Source organism: Schistocerca nitens, chromosome 8 (assembly GCF_023898315.1).
Source record: "Schistocerca nitens isolate TAMUIC-IGC-003100 chromosome 8, iqSchNite1.1, whole genome shotgun sequence".
Lineage (NCBI taxonomy): Eukaryota > Metazoa > Arthropoda > Insecta > Orthoptera > Acrididae > Schistocerca > Schistocerca nitens.
The window spans coordinates 172,429,948-172,443,004 of record NC_064621.1 but is presented as its reverse complement, the minus strand read 5'-3'; the positions used below and the strand labels follow the sequence as shown (position 1 = coordinate 172,443,004).

At 41.6% G+C, this 13,057-nt stretch overlaps 1 protein-coding gene across 2 annotated transcripts in view; it reads right to left on the bottom strand.

Moving 5' to 3' along the window:
* The window catches only part of LOC126199013 (neuroendocrine convertase 1-like), a 522,936-nt gene that overhangs the window by 34,727 nt on the left and 475,152 nt on the right, over positions 1–13,057 (bottom strand). The window lies entirely within an intron of this gene.

Sequence of the window (13,057 nt, the reverse complement as noted above, 5' to 3'; positions counted from 1 at the left end):
ACAAACCTGTATATTCCATCCTTCCAACACTTAAAGATCTATCTGATGACGTCGAAACGCAATGATTAAATTCACAGATTCTTTGAGTAAATGTGTTGAAGAGACAACTGGACGTCGGAGGGAAACACAGAAAGAGCGATGGCTGCAAGGTCGTACTTAGCATCTGACAACGTGATCCAGCTAAAAATCAAGAAGAGCTTCAGAAAGCTGGACGAAAACATGCTCATTTCGACCACAGAGTCAAAAGAGTCGACAAAAACGAGTGGTTTGAACGGAAAGGGAGGCGCAAAATGTTGCCTCTTGAAATGACACCAGGACATTACACAGTATCGTTAGAAATCTTACTGGAGCTCACAGCTTTTGAAGCAATGTCATAAAGCACAGAAACGGCAATCTTCTAAACAAGCTGCCCATTGGTTTAAAACTTCAAAAAACCTTAAATCAGCCCACCTCAGGTATTGCTGACAAATTAGAAAATGAGCCAGAAAAGTAAGAGCTAATGTCAAAAACAGATGATATCACAGAAGCAGAGATGTGGGCAACAATAACGACATTTGAAACTACTAAAGCAGCTAATCTGAATTAAATCTGTACCGAAATTCTGAAATATGGAGCTCCGCGCATAATTCACCATCTTACCAATCAGTCCAATATCTGTTAGCCTTGTGATTGCTTTCTCTGTAAAGAATACAACAAGCAGCAGACTGTCGACTACAGAAGAACAGGGTGGCCTTCGAGCTAGGAGATCCTGCTCCGAACAAATATTTGTTCTGTGAAATGTAACAGAAGAATACTTGGAATTCAAATGTCCATTGTATCTAAACATTCTGAATTTTAAAAGGCATTTGGCAGTATTCACCGAAAATCATTCAGGAATATTGTAAACCTATATTGAATACGTAACTATCACAATGGTGTTTTCAGAAACCTGTATGTACACACATCAAAAAAAGTTTTGCATCACCTCGGTTCCGAGATTTCCGGAACCTGTAGAGAAAATTGGAATAGAGATAATCATGTCCACCCTTTTTATTGCTCAGGAAAAGCATACATTACATGTGGAACCACCGTACAGCGAGACCTCCAGAGATGGTGGTCCAGATTGTTGGACGCACCAGTACCTCTAATACCCAGTAGCACGTCCTCTTACACTGATGCATGCCGGTATTCGTCTTTGCATACTGTCCACAAGTTCATCAAGGCACTGTTGGTGCAGATTGTCCCACTCCTCAACGGTGAAACGACGCAGATCCCTCAGAATCGTTGGTGGGTCACGTCGTCCATAAACAGACCTTTCCAATCCTATCCCAGGCTTGTTAGATAGGGTTCATGTGTGGAGAACATGCTGGCCACTCTAGTGATGTCGTTATCCAGAAGGACGTCATTCACAAGATGTGCACGATGGGGACGCGAGTTGTCGTCCATGAAGACGAATGCCTCGCCTATATGCTGCCGATATGGTTGCACTATTGGTCGTAGGATGGGATTCACGCATTGTACAGCCGTTACGGCGCCTTCCATAACCACCAGCGGCCTACGTCGGCCCCACATAATGCCACCACAAAACAGCAGGGAACCTCCACCTTGCTCCACTCGCTGAACGGTGTGTCTAAGGCGCTCAGCCTGATCGGGTTGCCTCCAAACACGTCTCCGACGATTGTCTGGTTGAAAGCATATGCGACACTCATCGGTGAAGAGAAAATGATGCCAATCCTGAGCGGTCCATTCGGCATGTTGTTGGGCCCATCTGTAGCGCGCTGCATGGTGTCGGGGTTGTATAGATGGACCTCGCCATGGACGTCGGGAGTGAAGTTGCACATCATGCAGCCTATTTCGCACAGTTTGAGTAGTAAAATTACGTCCTGTGGCTACACGAAAAACAGGACTCTACATGGAGGCGTTGCTGTCAGGGTTCCTCCGAGCCACAATCCGTAGGTAGCGGTCATCTACTGCAGTAGTAGCTCTTGGGCGGCCTGAGCGAGGCATGTCATCGACAGTTCCTGTCTCTCTGTATCTCCACCATGTCCGAACAATATCGCTTTGGTTCAGTACGAGACGCCTCGACACTTCCCTTGATGAGAGCTCTAGTAACAATGCGGACGCGATGGAACCGCGGTGTTGACAGTCTAGGCATGGTTGAACTACAGACAACACGAGCCGTGTACCCCCTTCATGGTGGAATGACTCGAACTCATTGGTTGTTGGACCATCTCCGTCTAATAGGCACTGCTCATGCATAGCTGTTTACATCTTTGGGCGGATTTAGTGACATCTCTGAACAGTCAAAGGGACTCCGTCTGTAATACAATATCCACAGTCAACGTCTTCTTCAGGAGTTATGGGAACTGCGGTGATGCAAAACTTTTCTTGATGTGTGTAGATTCGAGTTGCTATTCAGAATAACAACAGAAGATGAGAACACTCCCGTCTTTACTATTCTGAAATGCATCAGACGACTGTAGAATTTGTAACATTCGTTTTCATTATATCTGTCGTGGAATTCGTAAAGAGTTTCGATGTACAACGGTAGCGCGGGCATTCGTTTAAATGAGCAATCTAGGCATACGGATCGGGATTTTGCTGGTGATATCGTCCTCTGGCAGATAAACCATTAAATTTACAACCGACAGCTACTAATTTGGATGAATTGACTAGTTCTGTAGTGCTAAAAATAAACAGTGAGAAAACAAAAACAATGTCCATAAAAACTACAAATACATCTCTCTAACTTATAGTGCAACAGCAACCACTACGAGAAGTTGAGCGACTTCCATCTCACGGACACCTCATCTGTAACAATAGAGACGTAGATGCCCCATGACTGAGGAAGCTTCTACAACCTCGCCACGTATGCGATCTATATGACAATATGACTTTCTATGTATGTCCACAAAACTTCGGCTGTACTGCTCTGTGACATTTACACAGTCTTCTAATTAGTTGGCTGTGACCCGCCCCGAATTCCTCTCCTGTGCCAACCTTTACATCTCAGAGTAGCACTTGCTGGATGTATTAGAGGCTCTGTCTTCCTCTACAGAGCCTCTGCAGCCCCCTGTAGTACCGTGGAAGTCAGTCGCTGATGTCCTAACACGTCCTACATCCTGTCCCTTCTTGTTAGCGTTTTCCATGTATTCCATTCCTCGTTGATTGTGCGGATAACCTTCTCATTCCTTGTCTTATCACTGTACCTAACTTTCAACGTTCTTCTGTAGCACCACATGTCAAATACCTTGATCTCTTATTTCTGGTTTCCGTACAGTCCATGTTTCACTACCATACAGTGCTCTGCTCCAAACGTACATTCTCAGAAATTTCTTTTTCAAATTAAGTCCTATGTTTCATTCCAGTGGACTTCTCTTGGCTAGGATGTCCTCTTTGCCTGTGCTAGTATGCTTCTCATACCCTCCTTGCTCCGCCAGTCTTGTGTTATTTTGCTGCTAGATAGCAGAATTCATTGACTTCATCTGCGTCGTGATCTCCTACTTTGATGTTAAATTTCTCGCTGTTCTCATTTCTACTACTTCTCATTACGTTCGTCTTTCTTCGATTTACTCTCAATCCATGTTCTGTACTCATTGAACTGTTCATTCCACTTAACAAATCCTATAATACTTCTTCACTTTCACTGAGGATACCAATATCATCAGCGAATCTTATCACTGTCATCCTTTCGCCTTGAATTTTAATTCCATTCTTGAACCCTGTTTTTATTTCCGTCATTGCTTCTTCGATGTATAAATAGGTCTTATCCCCTTTCAAATCCGAGTACTTCATTCTTGCTCTTTCATTCTTATTTTTCCCTCCTGGTTCTTGTAAACATTGTATATAACCCGTCCTTCCCTATAGGGTATCCCTATTTTTCTCAGAAAGTCGAATATCTTGCAGCATTTTACAACCGCATTTCTAGGTCTACATATCCTTCATTTTTATTCAGTCTTGGTTCCATTATCAATGGCAAAGTCAGAACTGCCTCGGTGCTGCCTTTACCTTTCATATAGCCAAACTGATCGTCATTTAACAGATCGTTTTATGTTCCATTCTTCTGCATGTATTCTTCTCAGCAACTTGGATACATGTGTTGCAAAGCTGATTGTGCGATAGTTCTTGCACCCTTCGGCTCTTGTAATCTTAGGAACTGTGTAGATCTTTTTTCCGAAAGTCTGACGGTATATCGTCATCTCATATATTTTACACACCATATGCCACTTTTTCCAATGATTGTAGAAATTCCGATGGAATGTTATTTATTCCTTCTTTCTAATTTGATCATAAGTCTTCTAAAGCTCTTTCAAATTCGGCTTCTAATACTGGATCCCTTAACTTTTCCATTGACTACTGCTTCTTCTTCTACCTCGTCAGCAGCGGTCCCCCCCCCCCCCCCCTTCCCACCATAGCGGCCTTCGCTGTTCACCTTCCACCTATTCGCTTTCTCCTCTGCATTTAACTGTGGAATTCCCATTCCACTCTTAATGTTACCACCTCTGCTTTTAATTTAACCGAAGGTTGTTTTCACTTTTCTATGCTGAGTCATACTATCCGACAATAATTTTTTTCGACTGCTTCATATTTTTCACGTAGTCGTTTCGCCTTAGGGGTTCTGCACTTCCTATTTATTTCAATTCTGTCTTGTATTTCTACATTCCTGAATATTGTTATACTTCTCTGTTTAGTCGATCAGCTATAGTATTTCTTCTGAAACCATAGTTTCTTCGCATTTCCCATCCTGGTACCTATGTTTTTCTTTCCAACTTCTGTGATTGCTCTTTTTAGCGGCGTCCATTTCTCTTCGCCTGATGTGCCTACTGAGCTATTCATTATCGCAGTATCTATAGCCTCAGAGATCTTCAAGCGAATCACTTCACTCCTTAGTGCTTCCATGATTTCTTGGCGCAGTGTTTCTTCCCGTTTTATCTCTTAAATCTCAACCTCCTCTTCATCATTATTGAATTGTAATCTGAGTCTGTACCTGCTCCAAAGTACGCCTTACAATTTAGTATCCGATTTCGGAATCTCTGCCCGATCATAATGTAGTGTAACTGAAATCTTCCCCTATCTCCCTGTCTTTTCTAAGTGTACCTCCTCCTCTTGTGATTCTAGAACAGTGTATTAGCTGTTACTAGTTGAACTTTATTGGAGATCTCAATTAGACTTTCGCTTCTGTCATTCCTACTACCAAGTCCACATTCTCCAGTATCCCTTTCTTCTAATCCACCCATTTACAACAGCATTTCAGTCCCTCGTGACTATTAGATTTTGTCTGCCTTTACGTATCTTTCAGTGTCCTCATATGCTTTCTCTATGTCTTTATCTTCTGCTTGCGACGTCGGCATGTATACGTGAACAATTATTGTCCGTGTTGGTTTGCCGTCGATTCTAATGAGGACAACCCTATCGCTGTACAATTTGCAGTATCTCACTCTGAGCCCTACGTTCTTATTCATAACGAATCCTTCTCCCATTATAACATTTTCTGCTGCTGCAGGTATTATCCTATACTCATCTCACCAGAACACTGTCATCATTCCAATTCGCTTGACTGACCGCCCACTATATGTAGATTGAGGTTTAGTGCTTCTCTTTTCAGATTTTCTTGCTTTCCTACCACATTCTAACTCTTAACATTTCACGCCCCGACTCGTAGAACGTGACCCTTTCGTTCGTTATAGCGTCTTTTTCTTATGGTTACCTAGCCCTTGGCAGTGCCTTCGCAGAGATCGGAGTGGAGAACTAGTCCGGAATCTCTTGACACTGGAGAGATCATCCTAAAATTTTTTTCAGTTACGGGCCACATCTCCTGTGAATACACATTACGTGTCTATAATGCAGTGTTTTCCATTGCCATCTGCATCCCCACGCCGTTCTTCGGCCTCTTCGGGCAGTTTCCCATCCCAAGGGCAGGAGAGTACTGTAATGGTACTTGAATTACGTAACCATTACGGCACCTCACCTCAACCTCTCGATACCAGCAATATTCTACTGTGTTTCTGTAAAATAGTTAACATATTTCTGTGACAACATTCAGATTTGATTTCATTAATGTACTTAATTAAGGTACTTCGATATGTTTATATTGCAATTATATTATTCTTATGTGTATTCTTTCTTTTGTCACTATGATCTTTGACGTACTTGTAACTCTGATTTTTGGGCGCGTAAGCGGTTATTAGAGAGTCAAGCTTTGGTCGTCATGTTAAAAAGACGCAAACTGTAGTCAGTTTATGAAATGTGAACTTTAACAGTGAGGAAGATATTTTCAAGTATATTTTATATTGTGAAGTAATGTTTTGGAACTAGTTACGTGACATTGCAACAAAAGTAATAAAAAAGAAGTGTAACTTAAATTCGGAATGCTGATTACTTTCTTTCATCACCATTGTCCTAACTTGCTAAAGTTTAATCTTCAAGAATGGTTTATGAAACACATCAATAAAACTTTTGAATATCGCAGAATAACTCCTAGGCCTCTTTGCATCCGAGCTTGGAATCATCACTACCTAGATTTTCGACGATTGAGCGATGAGTTCACAACGAGACCAGCGTGGGAAACACGAAAAGATGAGTGCCTAGTTTATCCATCATTTCAAGAAATGACTTCATTAACTGTGCTCTAATGACACCTGCCACATAATATGACTTTCTTGTTGCCCGAAAATGCAATATTTAGCAGCGTGAGCAACACTACAATCATAATTAATTTTTGACCTTTGTTGTGGTAGGGTTGTTAGAGTACCCTGAACATTTGTCGCTCGTCCGTCCTCTTTGACGATACTGCTGGCATAAGGAAGGTGACTTCTTATGCTGGATTTGCATTTATTCCGAATTTAAGCAATGATGGGGTTAGAACCCGGGCCAAGGATGTTTTATTTACTAATCAAATTCGCTACTCCTAGACCATAGATGCATCATACCGATGGTCATATACGCGTGTGCGAACTGGAAAATTAGATCAAAATCTATATACAAACTCAATGTTATTTTATCTGCATTGCTTATGATGAATTATGAAGGTCAGTTATCACAGCTACATGTCAAATTACGAAGTGCTGAAAAGTAGTGGTCTACACTGCCTGCACAGGTCGTTGCCGAAAAAAGACTTAAACTTCTGGGATTTCTTCTATGCATGAAATATGAAAAAATATCCAAATCAGCACTGTCGTGGAAACCAACGCATGTATCAGAACCATCCGATCCAATCATACTAATATGAACACCGCCTATGTTCGACGCCTACGTGCGTTAACCACACATATATGGCAGGTTCCGGCACTAGTGTAAATTACATAAGACTCTACCAGGGGCATGCGCAAAACAGCGCAGCCTTTGTCGTAATGTGAAAATGGAGCGATTTATCTGACGTATAAAAGGGCATGATCATTGGTTCAAAATGGCTCTGAGCACTATGGGACTCAACTGCTGTGGTTATCAGTCCCCTAGAACTTAGAACTACTTAAACCTAACCAACCTAAGGACATCACACACATCCATGCCCGAGGCAGGATTCGCACCTGCGACCGTAGCAGTCGCACGGTTCCGGACTGCGCGCCTAGAACCGCGAGACCACCGCGGCCGGCGGGCATGATCATTGATTTCAGGTCAAAGGTGGAAGCATTCTTGAAACGGCCGAGTTTCTAAACTGTTAGCGTGCCGCGGTGATTAAATTATATCGTACATGCTGACTGCTGTACATCGGCGACGAAGCCTGGACTTGGGACGCCTGTATGGCAACTGGCCGCCCACTGAGTAGCTGCAGGTGGCGTTTTCAGAGGAACCACGTTTCATGCTTCATCAGACAGGTGGCTGTGTGCTTGTACGACGTAGGAAGGAGCATCCTCCTAATTACTAATTACTATGTAAGATGTCAGGCAAATCCAACACCTTCCATGAAAACCCTGACATGATAAGGAAATCCGGCAGCCAGCGCACAGGTGGCGGATACATCATTGACAAGTTGGTTCCGATCCAACAAGTAAGTGAATGGATTGTCAGTCTTGGGTATAATAAGTGTCAAGTCGTGTGATCATAAAGTTTATGAAACGCGTGAGATCGTATGAGCGCATGTTGACGTGAAGTAGAGCGCGTGAATTGCTTTTAAAACAGAAAATAAGGGATTCGGAAAGATTAGCAATGGCAGATCGAGACCTTGACCGAATTGCGGTAGAGACCCAGCATGAAGATGGACAGAGAATAGAGGACAGTACAACAGACGATGCAGTATCGCGAGAAATAGGACAGATAACGCACCATAACGAGGATAATGTACGCCAAGCCCAGAAAACGTAGGTCAGCATACGACAGAGGAGCAGGAAAGTAGAGAGACAGTTGATGAGGATTCTAACTTGCGTCTTGAATACGTAGAACCCATAGTACAAGTAATCAGAGCTCCCTCACCACAGAGTACAAGGAATTTGAGCAGAAACGTGTCATCGCACAGTTCAATGCAATCGGTTGCAAACCAACACTTGGGCGAAAACAAGAGCGTAGGACGTCGGAAGAAAACACAATAGGACCCACAAATCTGGCAGAATTATTACAACAAATTACGGAAACCATGACAAGGAAAAATAAAGAAATAGCGAACCAAATTCAAATTCAGAATGCAGAAACCACGAGACAAATGCGTGAGATTAAAGAACAAAACAAAAAAATTCAGTTACACCTAAGTCATATTGAAGACGAGGCAAAAGAATCTCGAGAAGTGATAGGAAACTTAATAACAGGTCACAATCAACTGAGAACAGACATTGACAAGGTACAAGCGGACGTACAAACATTGCGTCATGACACTCAGGACGAGATCAAAACATTACGTAACAACACCCAGGGAGAAGTCAAGAAACTAGAGAAACAGATAAACGTAATTACTAGACAAGCAGCAGGTACAGCGCATGAAATTGTTGGAAACAGTGTGTTACACAAACGTATCACAAAAGCAGCGCTGAAAAGATATGATATCCGCATAGTCAAAATAGAAGCGCAAACGAAGCAAGAATTTCAGAAATTGCGAACAGAGTTCTTGCAAACTATTGAAGAGCGTAATAAACAGGATCGAACAAGCACTGAGTCTGCAACCACATCCGTATCTGTAACACCGCCGGAAAAACAAGCAATTAACGAAGATATTACGCATTTACGATTCCAATCACAGGCGGAAAGTAACATACGTGAAATCAGACAGCCTGCACAGCAACAAACACGTTTCGAAATTCTTGATGAACAAACTGCACCACAAACACATGCAGAACCACAAATGTATGTTTAAAGACAGTTTCGATAGTGCAATGAAGCGGCAAGGTTAGCCAGACAAGATACCAAACCAATACGTGACAATGGAAAGCCAGGTCGCGAAGGGTACAGTGCAATGCATTCAGCTACACGTTCACAACCGATGGAACAAAATTATTGCGTACCACTCCAACGATATGAAGCAAGGATAGGTGAAAGTTACAGTGGACAATATACAATGGATCTACCACAACCGGAAAGAACGACGGGAGAAATGATCAGAAACAAAAGTGGCGAAGAATCGCGAATTTCATATGGAACTACGACCAAGTACGACAACGATCATTTCCTCACAGTCAGAAAATTTCAGCACTTTCGAGAAGGAAACTCATTACATCCACGAACTTTTATTGATCAATTCCAAGTAGGATTACCAGAACACTAGACGCAAGCACACAAATTAGACTTTATATGTGCACACATGTCAGGAACAGTCGCAGAAACCATGCAGAATGGTGCAGCGACATGCCGATCGTGCGAAGATTTCAGAGAGAAGTTTCTCTCACGATATTGGTCCAGCGAAGCACAGAACAGAGTGAAGTACGAATTATTACAGAACACATATTTTGAAAATTCAGGAGAGAAGAGTCCCGTGAAATTTTTCGAAGTAATGGCAAAGAAAAATCAATGCTTAGATGTACCATACAGTGATGGAGAGTTGATTAAATTATGCGCGATAAAGTTACCATTGAAATACCAGCATCATTAGTAGGTCGCGGAGACAATGACGTCGAAGCATTTAAAGGAATTCTAAGGGAACTAGAGTTTATATTTTCGGAAGATGACGCAAGAAAAAGACAAAGCGCACGTGAAAAAGAAAGCAAAAAGCAGTGGAATCCACAAGACACAGTACTAAGAAACAATAATTACGAACCACGTGATAACTTCGCACCAAGAAACGACAACAGATTTCAACAAAGAAACGGTTATGGATTTACAAGAGAATATGGCAATAACTATAATTCACCCAGGAACGGCAACAACTATTACAAAGGGAACAATGACAACCAGAACGGGTATTGGAGAACCAATAGACCGACAAATTATCAACAAGGAAACCAATATCAACAAGCGGAGCAAGAAAAGAGAATACAGGTAGAAGAGGTGGAGGTAAGACCACCAAACCACGAAAAACGTTCGAATTGACAGCTAAGCGCCCATGCCAAAGAGAATGACGCACCGACCCAGGATAATTGCAGCACCTTGAACAGAGTAGTAAATACCTTATCACGAGAAGAGAAGAAGGAAGAAACAAAACCGCAGGGACCAGATGAAAACGAAGACAGGAAAATAACAATATCGTGTTGGGACGAAATTAATTGGGAGAATACTGACGAGGAAGATGAATTACCAGAGGCATGCACAACGAATGTAGGAGGAAAGGACGAAGTAATGAGTATTGAAGAGCTATTTGAGATGGAAACCATGGAATGCGAATTCAATGAGGATAATGCGCAGTCGACAGAAGTTTAAAATAAGTTACTAGTGGGCACACAACCCAACGTATATAATGAAGGAAGTTATGAAGCGATAGTTAGAGCATTTAAATGCGATTATGTGGTAGTAGCGACGAAGAAGGAGAAGATAGACGAAGATGAGGAAAAAGTAGAGGATGTTGAAGAAAGCGTAAATGAAGGAAGAAATAGAGAAGAGGAAATAAAAGAGAGAGAAGTAGCAGTCGAAGCTTATCCTACAGAAAGTTCGAATTCACAAGGGAAATTCCTGAAAAAACTCATGTATGATTCAGTGGAGGATTCGTTGATGCAAGAAGAAGAAGAACAGAACCAACCCTTTCAATTTCAACCAATTGTGAAGGTCATGGTAAAGCATATCCCAGTCAATATTGTAATTGATAGCGGAAGTGAACTGACCGCGATCTCAGAAAATTTATTCATGTAGTGTAATGCCAATGAGGAATTGCCAGATTAAAGTAAGAGGTCCTATTAGAAACAATGCTGCGGATGTTACGAGACAAACAAGGTTAACTCTTTCGTACCAAGGGCAAAATATCGAAGCCAACTTCGTGATTATACCGAAACTAACTGTAGATTTGATTATAGGTGCAGATTTTTTAAATGAGAGACGAGCGATAATAGATATGGGGAAAGGTAGCGTAACATTCAGGTTCAAATGGTTCAAATGGCTCTGAGCACTATGGGGCTCAACATCTTAGGTCATAAGTCCCCTAGAACTTAGAACTACTTAAACATAACTAACCTAAGGACATCACACACACCCATGCCCGAGGCAGGATTCGAACCTGCGACCGTAGCAGTCCCGCGGTTCCGGACTGCACCGCCAGAACCGCACGGCCACCGCGGCCGGCAACATTCAGGAATGTCACACTTCTCTTTGAGCAAAAGCTAAAATTAGAGGAAATACCAGTTATAAACAAACAATTAAGAATGATGCGAGATAAAGAGGATGAAGAATTAGAATGGTATGCACAAAAGGGGGAATCGCCTCAACTCATGTTAGAAGTCCATATAGAAATCGACGAAAAATTGCAAGAAGTTCAAGGTATTTCGGAACACAGTAAAAGAGAATTAGAGGGTATCTTACGACATAAAGCAGAGGAATTTTTACCTAAGACTGGCAGTATTAAACACTTTCAGTACAAGTTTGAAGTAAAACAGCACAAACCATTTAGAGTGCCACCCTATACAATCCCATTAAGCTACAGGAATAAAGTATTCCAGGAGATATCTAAAATGTTAGATGATGATATTATTGAACCAGCTACCTCCACATATAACAGCCTGCTCCATATTGTACAAAACGAGATGGGAGCATCAGGTTAGTGCTTGATTCCAGACAGATCAACACAATCATAATCACTGAGACAGATCGCCCAGAAAAATTAGAGCAATTGATACAAAACTTGCACAGTGCTAAGATATTTTCATCAATTGATTTACAGAGTAGTTTCTGGCAAATAGAATTGGCCCCAGAACGTAGAAAATTTACAGCATTTATCGTATTCGGTAGCTGTTACTAATTTAAACGATTGCCATTTGGTTTAAACATATCATCAGCAGCGTTTATAAGGGATTTAATACTATGCTCAGTCCTGAAATTTTACAAAAGAATTTCTTGTTATGTTGATGATGTGATTATAGCAGAACCCTCTTGGGAACATCACAACGACACATTCAATCAGTTTTTAAAGAGCATGAAAGAGCATGGGGTCACAGTAAATATAACAAAATCCAAATTTGGAAGGTGAGAGGTCAAATTTCTAGGACACACAATTTCAGAGAAAGGGGTAATGCCCGACCCAGAAAAACAAACGGCAATCAAAGAATTCTGTACTCCATATAATAATAAAACTCTCAGAGGATTTACAAGTCTCACCGGATTCTATAAAAAATTTATTTGGATCGACTTTCTCGCAACACCACGCCTATGTGCATTGACTGGAAAAAACACGCTATTGGTATGGGATCAACAAGCCAATGAAGAATTTTTAAAAGTGAAAAACGCACGAACAACAGCACCGATTTTAGCACATCCTGATCTAACACAAAATTTTTGTATGGCCACTGATAGCGCGAAAACAGGTTTAGGAGTTGTTTTATTCCAAGAACACGAACAGGCAGGGCTAAGATCATATAGAACAATTACATTTGCCAGTCGTGTACTCACAAAAAGTGAGAAAAACTATTCAGTCACGGAGCTGGAAGCATTGGCCATTGTATGGGGCTTCCAACGTTTTCGATACTTACTATTCGGAAGAAAAACAAAAGTATACACTGACCACAAAGCATTAGAATTT